A 15252-nucleotide genomic window follows, 5' to 3' on the forward strand; every position below is an offset into this window, starting at 1 on the left:
AAACACGGACTACTGAGCCAAGAGTATTGATAGAGATTGGAAAAGGATTGACATGCTGAAACTGTATTCCTAAAGACTGACACCGTAACTTTCCCATTGATGTTACAAAATGTTCAGCCGGTTTTTGAACAATACTTTCAACTCAGAGAATGTCATAATGCTGATTAATTTAAAAGCGTTGAAAGAGGAGCCGGTATTATGGATGATTTAAATTTATAAAACCGCTCCATTGAGCATCACATCAAACTGTTCTTTTCCGAACCAAAAACTAAAGGAAAGTCATAGCCAACAAAATTTTTATGTGAACGTTCTTTGTTGTTGTTGTTTTGCTTATTTTAGTGCTCGTTTGCTGATTTCGTGTCGAAAAATCAAAATGATCTTGAATCAGAAGAAGGGTCCAATTGTAAAGCGTGCCAAGTGGTTACGCATCGGCTCGTCGACTTGAGCTAGCGAGGTCTGTTGCTTTCCTTTTCAGCAAATTTTCCTCTTTTATAAAATGAACCCATGTTGAAATCCATCTTTGATTAATAAAGTTTTGTTTAGATTTCTGCGAAGTTCCCTTTTGCTCTGAACTGATATCTTTATACCTTCTTCATTACTATTTTCCTTTTTTTTTCCGAAATTTGCCCAAAATTCTGCTAAAAAAAATTGGAATTTCTGCCGGCCGAAAGTAGTTAGTGATTTTTTATGCTCGCAATATTATTCTGCCGGGGGAACACAAGACACAAGATAGTGGAGTCAAAGCCCATTTTGCCGTTGTTGTTCTAGCTGCAACTCAGTTGGGTTTGCAATTTTTAATGGCATTTCTTATTCAATTCCAGTTTCTATGGGAAATTTCTCAATACATTGTGAAAAAGTGAAACACAAATTTTTTTTGTACATCGTTTCTTTTGGCTGACAATAAAAAAAAAAACGACTCACTCGCAAATGCTTTCTGCACATGAACTAAGAAGAGACCAAACAAGTTGGCATCTGAATCGGGCCTAACGGACTTGACAATTGAACAGTACATCACAAAAGCACACAATACGTTATGGGGGGACTAAGTGGGACCCTTTCTCTCTCTTCTCTCGTAAAACTTACTTAGGCACTTAACTTTAACTAAGTGCTTATGCTAGTTTACGCATGATTTAGGTGAAATTGTTTATGCCGTTCGAAGGTATACGTGCAGAGCCTTAGTTGGGCTTTTTTTTTCTTATCTATGTTCTCTTTTCGGGTTCTCCTTTTTTTTGCTTACCACATACATTTTTGTTAGATTTACAAGGTTTTAAATTTGCCCTTCGCAAAACGAAAAACGAATGTTACATGAGAGGTCATCCCTGTAATAACCTCAGCCGTCTTGAAGCAAACAAAAGAAATAGTTTCCCAAGAGGTCCGCATGCTCCTCTCAATAAGTTCCCTCCTGCTAAGTGGTTTAGTTGAAGCGTGGCTTTTCCACCTGTGTGCAAAGTTGACTCAATACATGGACAAAGACTTGAATTGGTCAAAATGTTGGAGGAAAATCGTAAGAAAATACTAGACATTATTTAATTAAATTGCCTAGCAAACCCTTCGATGCTCCACAATGTACAATCGATTTTGAGACAGTACCTTCAAGAATATGCTGAAGTGAAAGAAAGCATCACGTTGATCCTGGCACAACTAGACGCACTGGAACAAAGATTGGAATCATAGACAAGTCGTCGTGTTCATCCAATAAAACGGCTCTTTTCAGAGCCAACAAATAAAGAAAAGTCATGGCCATCAATGGTTTGGTTTCCTACAGTAATTATTTTTATGTTTCCTTAAAAATTGTTTAATTCCTTCTGAAACTTGGTTTAGTTACCATCGTCCCCTAATGCCCTATGAGTATGTGCATATTTATAGCCGGTAAGCAAATTAGGCCCGGAAGGGGAACTCGTAAATCCTGAAGTTCGGCCGTAAGCGTCTTGTGCCCATCAAGTTCGTACCAGACAGACTATGCATCTCTAGTGTACAAACGGCCACTAATTTGTCTGAGAAACAAAACCGATATTAACAAAGTGGTCACAATGAGAGTGCTGATGGTATTCTCCATTTCACTTCATTTCGGCACACCGTTCTCATTTTGATCATTCACATCTTCAACCTTAACTATAAATCACTATGCAAAGCAAAATTTGAGCGTGCCATAAACAAAGGTTTTTTTGTCATCAGTGTTGGGATCTTAGGGGTCTTAAGAGGCATTGTCTGAGAAAACAAGGCAGAGGTGAAAGATGGGGGTCGGCTGATTTCCTTCAAACTTTCACTATTAAATGTCTGTCCGAAATGATAATGAATGATGCTATTTAGCAATTCTTTTGCTGTTGCGTTTCGTAGTTTGACCACCCCCCTGGTTTTGACCCTCCCTAACCCTGATGTCACGTAAAATATATGCAGAATTTGAAGCTCAATAAAATATATTTCGCGTCATTTCTGGGGACTCATAGCGATTGCTTGTATTGTTTATCGTCCAAAAAACGTTGTTAAAGGAAAATATCCCGACTTAACATAAAACTTAATTTTTTAAAGAATTTTGCAATTTCCTTGCGATCGCGCAAATGTCTTGGGCCAAATGTGAGGCAATTTGGAAACTGTTTTTCTCAGAGGTGCGGCGTTCCTTTCCCAAAATTTCATGATATCATTTAAGCCAAACACTCCCAAAATCAGCAAACTCTAACTTGAGCCTTTAAAATGCGTTTGAATGAGCCACACTTGAAGTCAAAGATGACTCGGTACTTTTGCTAATAAGTTCGTTTTCTTAAACAGAAATTTAACAGTCAAAAACTAATGTCCTTAAAACGCAACATTTTCTATTTACGTTAAAAACCGCGCAAAGCCAACATACACTATTTCACAGGACTGAACTCTTCACACTATAATCTTATAACGTGAATACTAAACTACTCGATTTTGTTCGATTTCTGAACCGTATATCAAACAAGTCCAACTGATTGAGTTCACAGAGGAAAGCCTCTTGTTGAATAAGAACACTATTTTTTGTGCTATGTTTGTACCTAGGTGATGGATATTTTCCATGTTTTACGCTTGCCACTGTAAAGTTTAGGATGTGCTTGGGAAGTCAAAGAGAAATTGGGACATGGAAGCGGACATGGAAGCGGTACTTACAACACCAATTGAAAACAGTTGGAGGACTGTTCTTTTTAAATTGTAACTATGACGTTAAGGATTATACATTCACTTCCCAGTTTTATCGAGAGCTTCTTCTGTGGTGGTCACAATTTCGCGACAGTTTCGCTACTGACATAAATTGGACAAATATTATTTGGAATAATAAAGAAATAAGAATAGATAAAAAGCCCATTTTTTAAAAAAATTTCTATGAATCCGGATTTATTTACATACGTGATCTCCGACTTGATTTGAATATCAACGATTCCTTTGGTTACGTTTCAAATAAAATTGGAAAAATTAGCATTCTAATGTGGGCGGGCCTTCGACACTCAATACCTGATTTCTTAAAAAATACGCGTGATCAAATCCACCCACTAACGCCTTCTTCGCTTCAGATAAATAACAGCACTTTAGATGTGAAAAAGAAGAAATCGAAAGATTACTATTCGTTATTTGTTGCGAAGAAATCACGGCCACCTAATATTGTTCATAAGTGGAAAGGCGATTTTAATATATCAGATGATTTATTGAAAGAATCTTTCATTTTGCCTCACGCTGTTGCACTCGAATCGTACGTTAAGGCCTGTCAGTATAAAATTCTCAATAATATACTCTACACAAGGTAAAAGTGAAGAACAGCTCACCTCCACCGACTGTCGGTCGACTGTTGGCCGACAGACTACCAACAGCTTACCGACAGGTTACCAACAGTCGGTAACCTGAATAAAATTGACCAAAACACTACATTACCAACAGTCGGCCTGCAGTCCGCAAAAGGTTTTTAACTTCCCTTTACTCTACATACTTATTTACATACTTACAAAACGAGAAGCGAATTTAGCACGTTCACCTAAAATTTGAATCGCCCTATAATTCATTGCGAGCTAGCATGTTATAGTATGTCATGTATGTCGACACAATGTTGAACTTTACTAACGTTCTTTCTTTCTATTTCAGTAAGTAAGAAAAGAAAGATTCTCGTTTGATCAAGAGGCAATATTTATTTCGTGAAACAAAGGGAATAAACGTAAACTTTTTCAATCAATGTATTCGTTATGTTCCTTGATGAAATTCCTTGGCAGAAATTGAAAATTCCTATACAATGATAAGGGTCGAAATTTCAAGAAGTTTTCCCTGATCTTTCCTGGTTGGTTAATCTAAAAAATGCAGACCTCATAGGAAACATTCAGTTGCAGGAGGACTTTTCTCATTGGTGGATTTTGGTCCAAAATCTAGAACATTGATCCATCACAAACTTTCAAATCTTGCATTAAGATGAAAATATAATATTGGATGTATCATAAGAAAAAATTATCTTTTCGTCTGATAAATAAGATGGTCTTTCATCTTATCATAAGATGAGAGTACTTTATCAACTTCTTTATTCGATAATTGATATTTCCCTTGTTCTTGTATTCTTTACGAACTTTTTTACGCGATACTCGATTTTCTGCGTGTTCGTGTATTCTACGCGATAATTGATTTTTCCCTTGCTCTTGTATTCTTTATGAACTTTTTAAGGCGATACTCGATTTTGCGCTTGTTCGTGTATTCTACGCAATAATTGACTTTGCGCTTGCTTTTGTATTCTTAACGAACTTTTTGCACGTGCTCGTGTATTCTTTAAGAACTTGTTACGCGATAATTGATTTTGCGCTTGCTCGTGTATTCTTTATGAACTTGTTTACACGATAATTGATTTTGCGCGTACTGTTAAATAAAGGACACACAGTATTGGTTTAGACTTTATTTCATTTGGTGGCTCCTAAAGGAGCCGTTTGTTGTTAAGCGAACTTAGTTGAGAGGGTAGAATTCGGCAATATCAGCCAATATGTTCTCGAAATGGTCGCCTCTGTAAACTTTACGCCAGTTGAACTCATCCAGGTATCCCGGAAGCTGGCTTTGTAGAGTCCCGTTCATTGCTTTCAGCTTTCTCTTCACCTGACTCCAGAGTCCCTCTATGGTGTTTGTGTGGGCGCCTGTGTATGGATCAACAAAGTTCTCTGAATGGTTCACAATGAGGTGGATGTAGCCAACGTGGTTCAGGTTGAAGTATGGTGAAAACTTGTCTGAGATAATCCTGGTTCCAGGTTCTACGAACTGCTGTATCAGTCCGGTCACCAGGGTTTCTCTCGTTCCGTTCGGTACTCGGAAGGTGAGAGCCCTGCCACTGCCTCTTTCAACCATGCCGAAAACCCACGAGCCTCTAGGAATCCGTCCACGGTCAATGCACTTATGCTAGGCAGTTTTGGAATGAGTTTGAATTGTATTGGCACCGCTTGTCAAATCAGGTGGTTCACCTGACTTTGGAAAATGTCTTATTCGGAATACTTTCAACACCATGCCCTTCACATATGCTGCTTAATTACTTTATTATCATTCGAAAACTGTTTTTGTGGGACTGTAGAAGAACACAAATACATCCTAAAATACAAGGTTTTCAGAACACGATAGCTATCAAATATAATATTAAAAGAAAAATAAGTAAGAAAAAGTTTTATGAAAAGAAATGGATATTCAAATGAGAAGAAATTGATAACTACGTGAAAAGTCTTTAAAGCTAATTCGCCTAATCTACTATTCTTTTTTTTTTTTTAATCTGATGTTGCTCGGTTTAATTGGTTTAATTGGTTTATTTAGTTAACTTAGTTGAATTATTATTATTATTTGAATTATTTGATTTGCTTAAAAATAGAAATGGGGTAACTGTGCAAAATGTATCAATTGCTATTATTTTAACCTATATATAATATTGTCAATGAAATAGTAACTGCTCTGTAAATGATAAATTTCAATAAGTATTATATAAATTAAAACAAAGAAAAAAAAAAAACATTGTCTCTCTGTCCCGTAAGACATTGCTTCTCTTAAAAACATCATTTTCTTTTATGGGAAAGGTAAGTATTTTCATTCCGTATTTTTGACCCCAAATCATAAATTTTAGCATTTAATATTTCTCTCTGCGTATTGTAGTGTCCAATCCCGGATTCCACCTTTTAGTGCTGCCAAAAAAAATTGGCCATTGTGCCACATCCTGTGTGTATTCAAGAGTTACCATGGTGGTAGATTTTTCTTCCATACCAAAGGCTCTGTTGGGCTACAAACCCTTTCCATTTTAATTTCTTCTTGGAGGTTCGTTTGCGTAATTTGCTGGTCACGAGTATTGCGCCAATTTGCTAGAGATTCTCCATACACTTACAGCAAATCGGATTCTTGATTATTTTCCTGACAAATTAACACTCTCTTGTGTTGAAAGTTTACCTTTTATAAACAGAGCCGCTACCATTTATCTGGTCTTTATCTAGTTTCTTGATTGGAGCATCTGTAAAGGAGATTAATGTTTTTTCATAAAAAAAAAACTGATAAGAAACTGTTATAGGTTTTATACTTACGAAATTGTATTGCAATGATAAATCCACAATACCTGAAACTATAACAGTCGTCGAGAGGCGCGAAAAGACTTAAATTTTTTTACACTTTTCCGGGTTTGCGCCCTGTTTTAATTTGGAAGCGGAGAGGGTGTTGTGAATCTCTCGGTTACAACAATGTTAACACGGTGTAAGCGTTGCAGCGCCAACAGTTTCGACGGTCTCATATTACAAACACAATTTCGTCCAAACTACTTTTAAATGGAGTTTGACATGTGGAGGGATTGCCTTGGTCTAATCAACTTGATTCAAGAACATTCTAATCGACCAATTAACCAATCTAACCCACCAATTAACCAATCTAACCAACTAATCAGTCCTAAAGAGCGTGCTCTGGTCAGACAGTTTCAGTTGATGCTATGGGAAGCCATTCAGGGAGCCCGGCGCTGGAATTAAAAGGTGCTCAAGCGTGTTCTGTGGAAACATTTCACACAGTGCTTACATGTTGACCACTTTTTTCGTCAAACACGTAATAATATTTTAGTGATGATATTTATTCAATGGTGCAAAATGATGATTAGGCAATACGTCTGTGTTCGTAGCCTAACTAGCTCCTAAAAAAAATATTTGCCTTGTGCAAACATGTGGTTACTTCTTTGCACTGCAGGCGATCTAGGTAACTACCAGAAACATTGTGGCGGCTCTTGTAATCAAATTGAGTCCTCTCATCAAAAGAAAGTGCCAATCGTCAAGACAATGATGATACCATTTATCAAGAAACCAATTTCTTGTATTTATCTAGTCAATCTCTAGCAAACTGGCATGATACAGGTCAGCACAGCAGGTATCAAAATCGGAGTGGGAAGACGTATAGTAAGCGTACGGGAAAATTGCCTACCACAAACACATGGCCATGGAAAAGCAATCTTGCAATCTCCTGTCTCCGGGCCATGTGTATGGACTATTAGCGATAAACGCGGTGATGCCCATAGTGGGATCTATTGGAAATATATTGGTGATAGTAACTATAATCAAGACTGGGACACTTCAGGTGACGTCCAACTAGTATTGCAGTTTCCAATTCCGGATTCCAGCTTTTAGTGCTGCCAAAAAAAATTGGCCATTGTGCCACATCCTGTGTGTATTCAAGAGTTACCATGGTGGTAGATTTTTCTTTCATACCAAAGGCTCTGTTGGGCTACAAACCCTTTCCATTTTAATTCCTTCTTGGAGGTTCGTTTGCGAAATTTGCTGGTCACGAGTATTGCGCCAATTTCCTAGAGATTCTCCATACACTTACAGCAAATCGGATTCTTGATTATTTTCCTGACAAATTAACACTCTCTTGTGTTGAAAGTTTACCTTTTATAAACAGAGCCGCTACCATTTATCTGGTCTTTATCTAGTTACTTGATTGGAGCATCTGTGAAGGAGATTAATGTTTTTTTATATAAAAGAAACTGATCATGAGAAACTGTTATAGGTTTTATACTTACGAAATTGTATTGCAATGATAAATCCACAATACCTGAAACTATAACAGTCGTCGAGAGGCGCGAAAAGACTTAAATTTATTTATACTTTTCCGGGTTTGCGCCCTGTTTTAATTTGGAAGCGGAGAGGGTGTTGTGAATCTCTCGGTTACAACAATGTTAACACGGTGTAAGCGTTGCAGCGCCAACAGTTTCGACGGTCTCATATTACAAACACGATTTCGTCCAAACTACTTTTAAATGGAGTTTGACATGTGGAGGGATTGCCTTGGTCTAATCAACTTGATTCAAGAACATTCTAATCGACCAATTAACCAATCTAACCCACCAATTAACCAATCTAACCAACTAATCAGTCCTAAAGAGCGTGCTCTGGTCAGACAGTTTCAGTTGATGATGTGGGAAGCCATTCAGGGCGCCCGGCGCTGGAATTAAAAGGTGCTTAAGCGTGTTCTGTGGAAACATTTCACACAGTGCTTACATGGTGACCACTTTTTTGGTCAAACACGTAATAATATTTTAGTGATGATATTTATTAAATGGTGCAAAATGATTAGGCAATACGCCTGTGTTCGTAGGTTAACTAGCTCCTAAAAAAACTATTTCCCTTGTGCGAAAATGTGGTTACTTCTTTGCACTGCAGGCGATCTAGGTAACTACCAGAAACATTGTGCCGGCTCTTGTAATCAAATTGAGTCCTCTCGTCAAAAGAAAGTGCCAGTCGTCAAGACAATGATAATCCCATTTATCTAGAAACCAATTTCTAGTATTTATCTAGTCAATCTCTAGCAAACTGCCATGATACAGGTCAGCACAGCAGGTATCGAAATCGGAGTGGGAAGATGTATAGTAAGCGTACGGGAAAATTGCCTACCACAAACACATGGCCATGGAAAAACAATCTTGCAATCTCCTGTCTCCGGGCCATGTGTATGGACTATTAGTGCTAAACGCGCTGATGCCCATAGTAGGATCTATTGGAAATATATTGGTGATAGTGACTATAATCAAGACTTGGACACTTCGGGTGACGTCCAACTATTGGCTAGCAAGCCTAGCCATAGCCGATCTAACCAAATAATCAGTCCTAAAGAGCGTGCTCTGGTCAGACAGTTTCAGTTGATGCTGTGGGAATCCATTCAGGGCACCCCGCGCTGGAATTGAAAGGTAAGCATGTTCTGTGGAAACAGATTTCACATATTGCTTACAGGTTGACCACTTCTTTCGTCAAACACGTAATAATATTTTAGTGATAATATTTATTAAATGGTGCAAAATAGTTCAGAAACCAAACTGATTTCTGAGTGTCCGATCCGGCCCAGAAAATTGTTTCGGCTTACCCACGTCAAGTAAAGAAACAGTGCGCGTTTACTTTAGCTCTTCTGGGTCTAGTTTATGCTCTTTGCCAGAGTTTCTATCCACATGTACTTGCAGAAATGTTTTCAAGTTACTTTAACAAGGGGGTGATTAGGTTTGCAGATCAAGGGATTTTCCTCGAAAAACTGCTCGGATTTTTGATTTTAAGGATATATTTTACAGGTTGGCAGATTTGGAACATTAAGCCGATGCGGATTTCTTCAATATGTCAACAAGTCAAGAGTCCGTTTTGTTATAATTGGGTCTGGATGACGATATAAGTTTATAATAATCTTAAGAGTCAAGTTAGAGCTGAATGTTGGTTTGTGTGTTCACTGAGTGATCGAGCTATCTTTCCAATTAAATCTTTCGCGGCCCTTTGACGTTTTTTCCAGAAAGCGTCACAATTTTACAAGAACTCAAAAAGAGCAAATTTGATACCGAGTTTGAGATCAATATATACCTTGCGAGAAAAATTTTACTTCCACTATCTGGTGGAAAGTGTCTGCTCAATATCGACTCGAGTACTTTGGAGCCGAGTAGTAGTATAGGGTACACAATGATTCTGGCCAAAATCAACGGAACACATTTCATGATATTTACTTCATATCACAAAACTAATTACTGCTATTTCTTTTGTTCGTATTATTTAACCGAGAATGGACATCTTGCAACTGGTGTGCTTGTTTTTAGTTTTCCTTTGTTTTTTTGTGTTTGCACCTTTAGTTTTTTTCTTTATAGAATGGATAGGAAAGTAGCTCTATTGAAGAGGCAGCTTTGGGAAGCCTCTGGGGAGAGGGAGATGCTCTCTTGGCAACGGGATACCCTGATACCGCAAAGGGATTGTGCGTATTGGCAGCAACACCTTGCCCTATCCAGGCTGGATCGTGCCGAACCTTGGTATCACACACTGGTGCAGGCTTTAAATGTGGAGCCTGCTCCAGTAGATAAAGGAGGGTGGAGAATCTATCTAACCCACCAATCAACCAATCTAACCAACTTATCAGTCCTAAAGACATACCGCAAAGGGATCCCGAATATTGGCAGCAAGACCTTGCCGTATCGAGGCTGGACTGTGCCGAGCCGCGGTACCACACACTGGTGTGGGCTTTAAATGTGGATTCTGCTCCAGTAGAGGAGGAGGTGGGGAAGATGAAGGGTTTGCATCGTTGAAGGAATAGGCTTGTCTTTCCTCTAGCAGGCATTTTATTCTACGTGTCAGCCGCTTTCTATTACTGCGCAGCTGGCTATGGTAATTAGCTCTAGGTGGCAGCAGACCTCCGAGCTTGTGATTAGTGACGATATGCATGCAATTTGCTGATTCGACATATCGAAGAAGCCAACAATGGATAAAAATCTCGGAGTCAAAATACTAATTTTAATGCTCTTAGTTGACAAACTTTGTGGTTGACTGCACCGTCAAATGCTTTTGTAATATGAGCGGACACGTTATGGATGATGAGTCAAGTTTCAAGTTTTGAGTTTGATCTTTCTGGAATAACGAGAAGGCCAGTTTGGACCTTTTGCTAAAATAAGACGTTTAAAGAGATCGATGTGTAATCTTTTCCAACGACTATTAAAACCCATACAATAAACATTACCATCAGAGCATGGTTTTCTAAATGAGGTGATATCCAGTGAAAAGATATTGATCGCAATCACTTTATTAGATTATGTGGTGGTGCTTTGATTAGGGAACACCTGTACGGTCTTAAGCACATTGTCTCTCTGTCCTGTAAGACATTGCTTCTCTTAAAAACATCATTTTCTTTTATGGGAAAGGTAAGTATTTTCATTCCGTATTTTTGACCCCAAATCATAAATTTTAGCATTTAATATTTCTCTCTGCGTATTGTAGTTTCCAATTCTGGATTCCGGCTTTTAGTGCTGCCAAAAAAAGTTGGCCATTGTGCCACATCCTGTGTGTATTCAAGAGTTACCATTGTGGTAGATTTTTCTTTCATACCAAAGGATCTGTTGGGCTACAAACCCTTTCCATTTTAATTTCTTCTTGGAGGTCCCTTTGCGTAATTTGCTGGTCACAGGTATCGCACCAATTTGCTAGAGATTCTCCATACACTTACAGCAAATCGGATTCTTGATTATTTTCCTGACAAATTAACACTCTCTTGTGTTGAAAGTTTACCTTTTATAAACAGAGCCGCTACCATTTATCTGGTCTTTATCTAGTTACTTGATTGGAGCATCTGTGAAGGAGATTAATGTTTTTTCACAAAAAAGAAACTGATGATAAGAAACTGTTATAGGTTTTATACTACGAAATTGTACTGCAATGATAAATCTACAATACCTGAAACAATAACAGTCGTAGAGAGCTGCGATAAGACTTTAATTTATTTCTACTTTCGCTGGTTTGCGTTCTGTTTTAATTTGGAAGCCGAGAGGGTGTTGTGAAACTGTCGGTTACAACAGTGTTAACACAGTGTAAGCGTTGCAGCGCAAACAGTTTCGACAGTCTCATATTACCAACACGATTTCATCCAAATTACTTTAAAATGGAGTTTGACATGTGGACGGATTATCTCTGTCTCATCAACTTGATTCAAGAACATTCTAATCAACCAATTCACCAATCTAACCCACCAATCAACCAATCTAACCAACTAATTAGTCGTAAAGAGCGTGCTCTGGTCAGACAGTTTTAGCTGATGCTGTGGAAATCCATTTAGGGCGCCCGGCGCTGGAATTGAAAGGTAAGCGTGTTTGTGGAAACAGATTTCACATATTGCTTACATGTTGACCACTTTTTTCGTCAAACACGTAATAATATTTTAGTGATAATATTTATTAAATGGTGCAAAATAATTTAGAAACCAAACTGATTTCCGAGTGTTTGATCCGGCCGAGAAAATTGTTTTGGGTAACCCATGTCATGTTAATAAACACTGCGCATTTAGTTTAGCTCTTTTTGGTCTAGTTCATGCTCTTGGCCCGAGTTTCTATCCACATGTACTTGCAGAAATGTATATAAGCCCAGTGCTTATTACTAGAATTTTACAACATTCTGCTAAATATTGAATTTTTACTATTAGGTTCCAGCCTGTGAAAGGAGATGGTTGTCAGAGGAAAATCAACCATATCCTAGAATATCTTTTAGGGACAAAGAAATTTCAGGATATGTTTGCAGGGGAAGATCAGCCCAGTATACGTTTACATTTCGCTGGTGATGGCCAAAAAACGAAGATAAGAACAGTCATGGCTGTGTTTTCTGTTCTAAAGGAAGCAGTCCATAAACATGACCACCAGTACACAACATGCCTGTACAATGGCAAATTTTCACATTTCATATCTTTCAGGCATAAGTGGAGAATTTGACTCATTACTGTCCTGCTTTTTTTTCTTGCAGTGTGCCAAATATTCTTGACAGTGCATATATACATGTGTAAAGCATTTTGTGCATATTTATCTGTGGAATATATAATGTAGAGACCATATACCCACAACTGTCAAAGAGATTGTTTTCTTTTTAGCACAACTATAAATGTTGCCTACAGTTGTACCTGTCTATGATAACTGTTTTTAATTACTAAGTTTTGTGATGTTTTGTTTTAGGAAAAGAAGGACATGAAGAACTGACATCGTGTATGAAATATGTGTTTCGAGAAATGAGAGACCTTGAAAGAAGGGGCCTAGAGTTTGATGGCTGCCATTTTAACATTGAGTGGTAAGTATCTATTACATATTTGCCTTGCAATAACCATGTCATCTGGCCTTAATTCTCAAAATGTTCCACAGCGGTAGGGAGTGGCAACAGGCAGCAGAATAATGTATTAATTAACAATAGCCGCCAGTAGATTGCAAGGTTGTACCTATCACCGCTTATAACAGTGTTATTGTTGTTATATATGCATACATGAAGAGTCCTAACAAAACTGATACTGGAATTCTTACTGTTCCCATTTACCAGGTTAGTGTGCAGTGGCTGGAAATTCCTGGCTATTTTGCTAGGCCTTTCAGTTGCCAAAGCCAAGTACTTTTGCATTTGGTGCCTGTGTTCCAAGGAACAAATTCTGGACTTTTTGAGTAAGTTCCGTCTTATAATAGTGATGTCACAAAGGAAAAAAAGCCCAAGACAAAGAACCTAAAGGGAGGAAGTTATGACAAATTAGAACAAAGGTCAACTTTCGTTAAAGTGTCAAAGTAAACACTGTAGTCAACCGGAAGGCAAGTTTGCTGTTCCCTTTATCAGTTCACAAGCAAGCGACAGTACTGACAGCACTGGGATAGCTACTCTGATCATGAAAGAACCAATTCATTGTTTTCATTCGAAATGACCTCATACATCAAAGGATATCATGAATACAAAGAAATCTGGACACCTACAATGGAACAAGCGCTTAAAGCCCTTCCGGAACCAAAACATGCGGTGGACAAATATGCAGTTTGCGTAATGCTTGCTGAGGAAATTGTTGGACATTTAAAGAAGGGTAGAACTGGACACTTTGCAAAGGCAGTCTTTCACTTTTTGAGGGCCGATAAAAGGTTCATGTACTGCTATAATGAAAGGCAAAGCTGTTAACCTTGGGGATGGCAAAGGCATGCAATTGCCAGGTACTCTTCATTTCAAGGAGACAACAAAATTTATTGATGTATTGCGACAACAACTTAAGAAATAACAAATAATTAAGGAATTTTTGTTCTGTAATCCAAAGCAGTCATTGTACCTTTCAGATTAATAACAGATTTGTGGCTTGCTTGTTATGTGATTCAAATGTGAGAAACAGCTTATCCGCAAGTGCCAATTTGTTTAAAGGTTTGAATGTAACTGACATCCGCACTAAGTGGTGATGAAATTTTTTGCAGGTTCAAGTTATGGAGGGTCAATTTGTCCCACCCGAGCCAAAATTGGTTCGAGTTAACAGGGGTTTCGGGAAATTAGGAGTGAAATTGAAATTTAAGAGCTTGAGAGAAGCAAATCCAAGGGAAACAAGGTTTGGGAAACTGAAGGTTCGAGAAATCAAGATCCCACTGTAACTGTTCAAAAACATCTATTTTGTTCAGTTGCAGAGTGAGGAATAAAAGGACCGGGGCTCGTTAAAAGCGGAAAACGAGCAAACTAACTATTTGGAGCTGTAAATGTTTCGCCCATCATTATTCACTGGGAGAAACCTAACTTAAAACTATACTGTAGAAAAAAAAACAGTCATTATTAATGTTTATTTGCCCATAAAACCACGACATTATGAATACCTCCATAACGACATTTATCTAGAGGCTTGTGTTTATAATATGCCTTACCTTAATTAACATGTGGCTGTTCTGAAGGCCGGAATTCGGAACATATCTGTTCATCAATAATCACGTTAATAACCTCAAACTCCGTGGTCTTATCTCTGTTGTACAAAGAGAGTGCAGGAGATATGTTTGTCCTCATTACTTTGTATCCTTTGAGGAGTACACTTCAGAAAATTTCCCGCCTCCATTATCAATCATTCCGCCTTCAGCACTGTCCTTTTTCTTTTACTTATGACTGGGCCTGTTTTCACGCCCACCTGCGCTAATGATACCTCAATTTAGATGATTAATTTGTCACTGAAGTTCTTTTAGACAATAAACAGCCACTCTCGTGGCCAAATTACCCCAGCTTGGATATCTCACTTCTGTTCAGGGTTGTCTTCTGGTAAACAAATGGTAGCTAGTAATTAAAAGTCCACGCTGGCATCTACATAAAGATATTTTGTATGATGACAAGGATAAAATCTATGGCAATTATTCCCTGTGGAGCAGGAACTCTCAAGAAACCATTGTGGGCTTAATGGAGAGAGCCCCTACTACAATATTTATGCTGCATTATTTATATTAGATAATTTTTTTCTTAAAGTGTGAATTGAATTGGCGCTTTTAATAGCTGTTGGAAGGTTGTTCCAAATTTGAACCCCTTA

The 15252-nt window shown here is 38.1% G+C and overlaps 1 long non-coding RNA gene across 1 annotated transcript; it reads left to right on the forward strand.

Moving 5' to 3' along the window:
- The first annotated feature begins 11634 nt into the window (after window positions 1–11634).
- On the forward strand, window positions 11635–13983 carry LOC146465146 (uncharacterized). The gene is made up of 2 exons (XR_014868307.1): window positions 11635–13034; window positions 13278–13983. It is a non-coding gene; the product is annotated as an uncharacterized LOC146465146 (long non-coding RNA).
- The last annotated feature ends 1269 nt before the right edge of the window (window positions 13984–15252 follow it).

Source organism: Pavona decussata, unplaced genomic scaffold (assembly GCF_977016875.1).
Source record: "Pavona decussata unplaced genomic scaffold, jaPavDecu1.1 SCAFFOLD_156, whole genome shotgun sequence".
In the NCBI taxonomy this organism is placed as follows: Eukaryota; Metazoa; Cnidaria; class Anthozoa; order Scleractinia; family Agariciidae; genus Pavona; species Pavona decussata.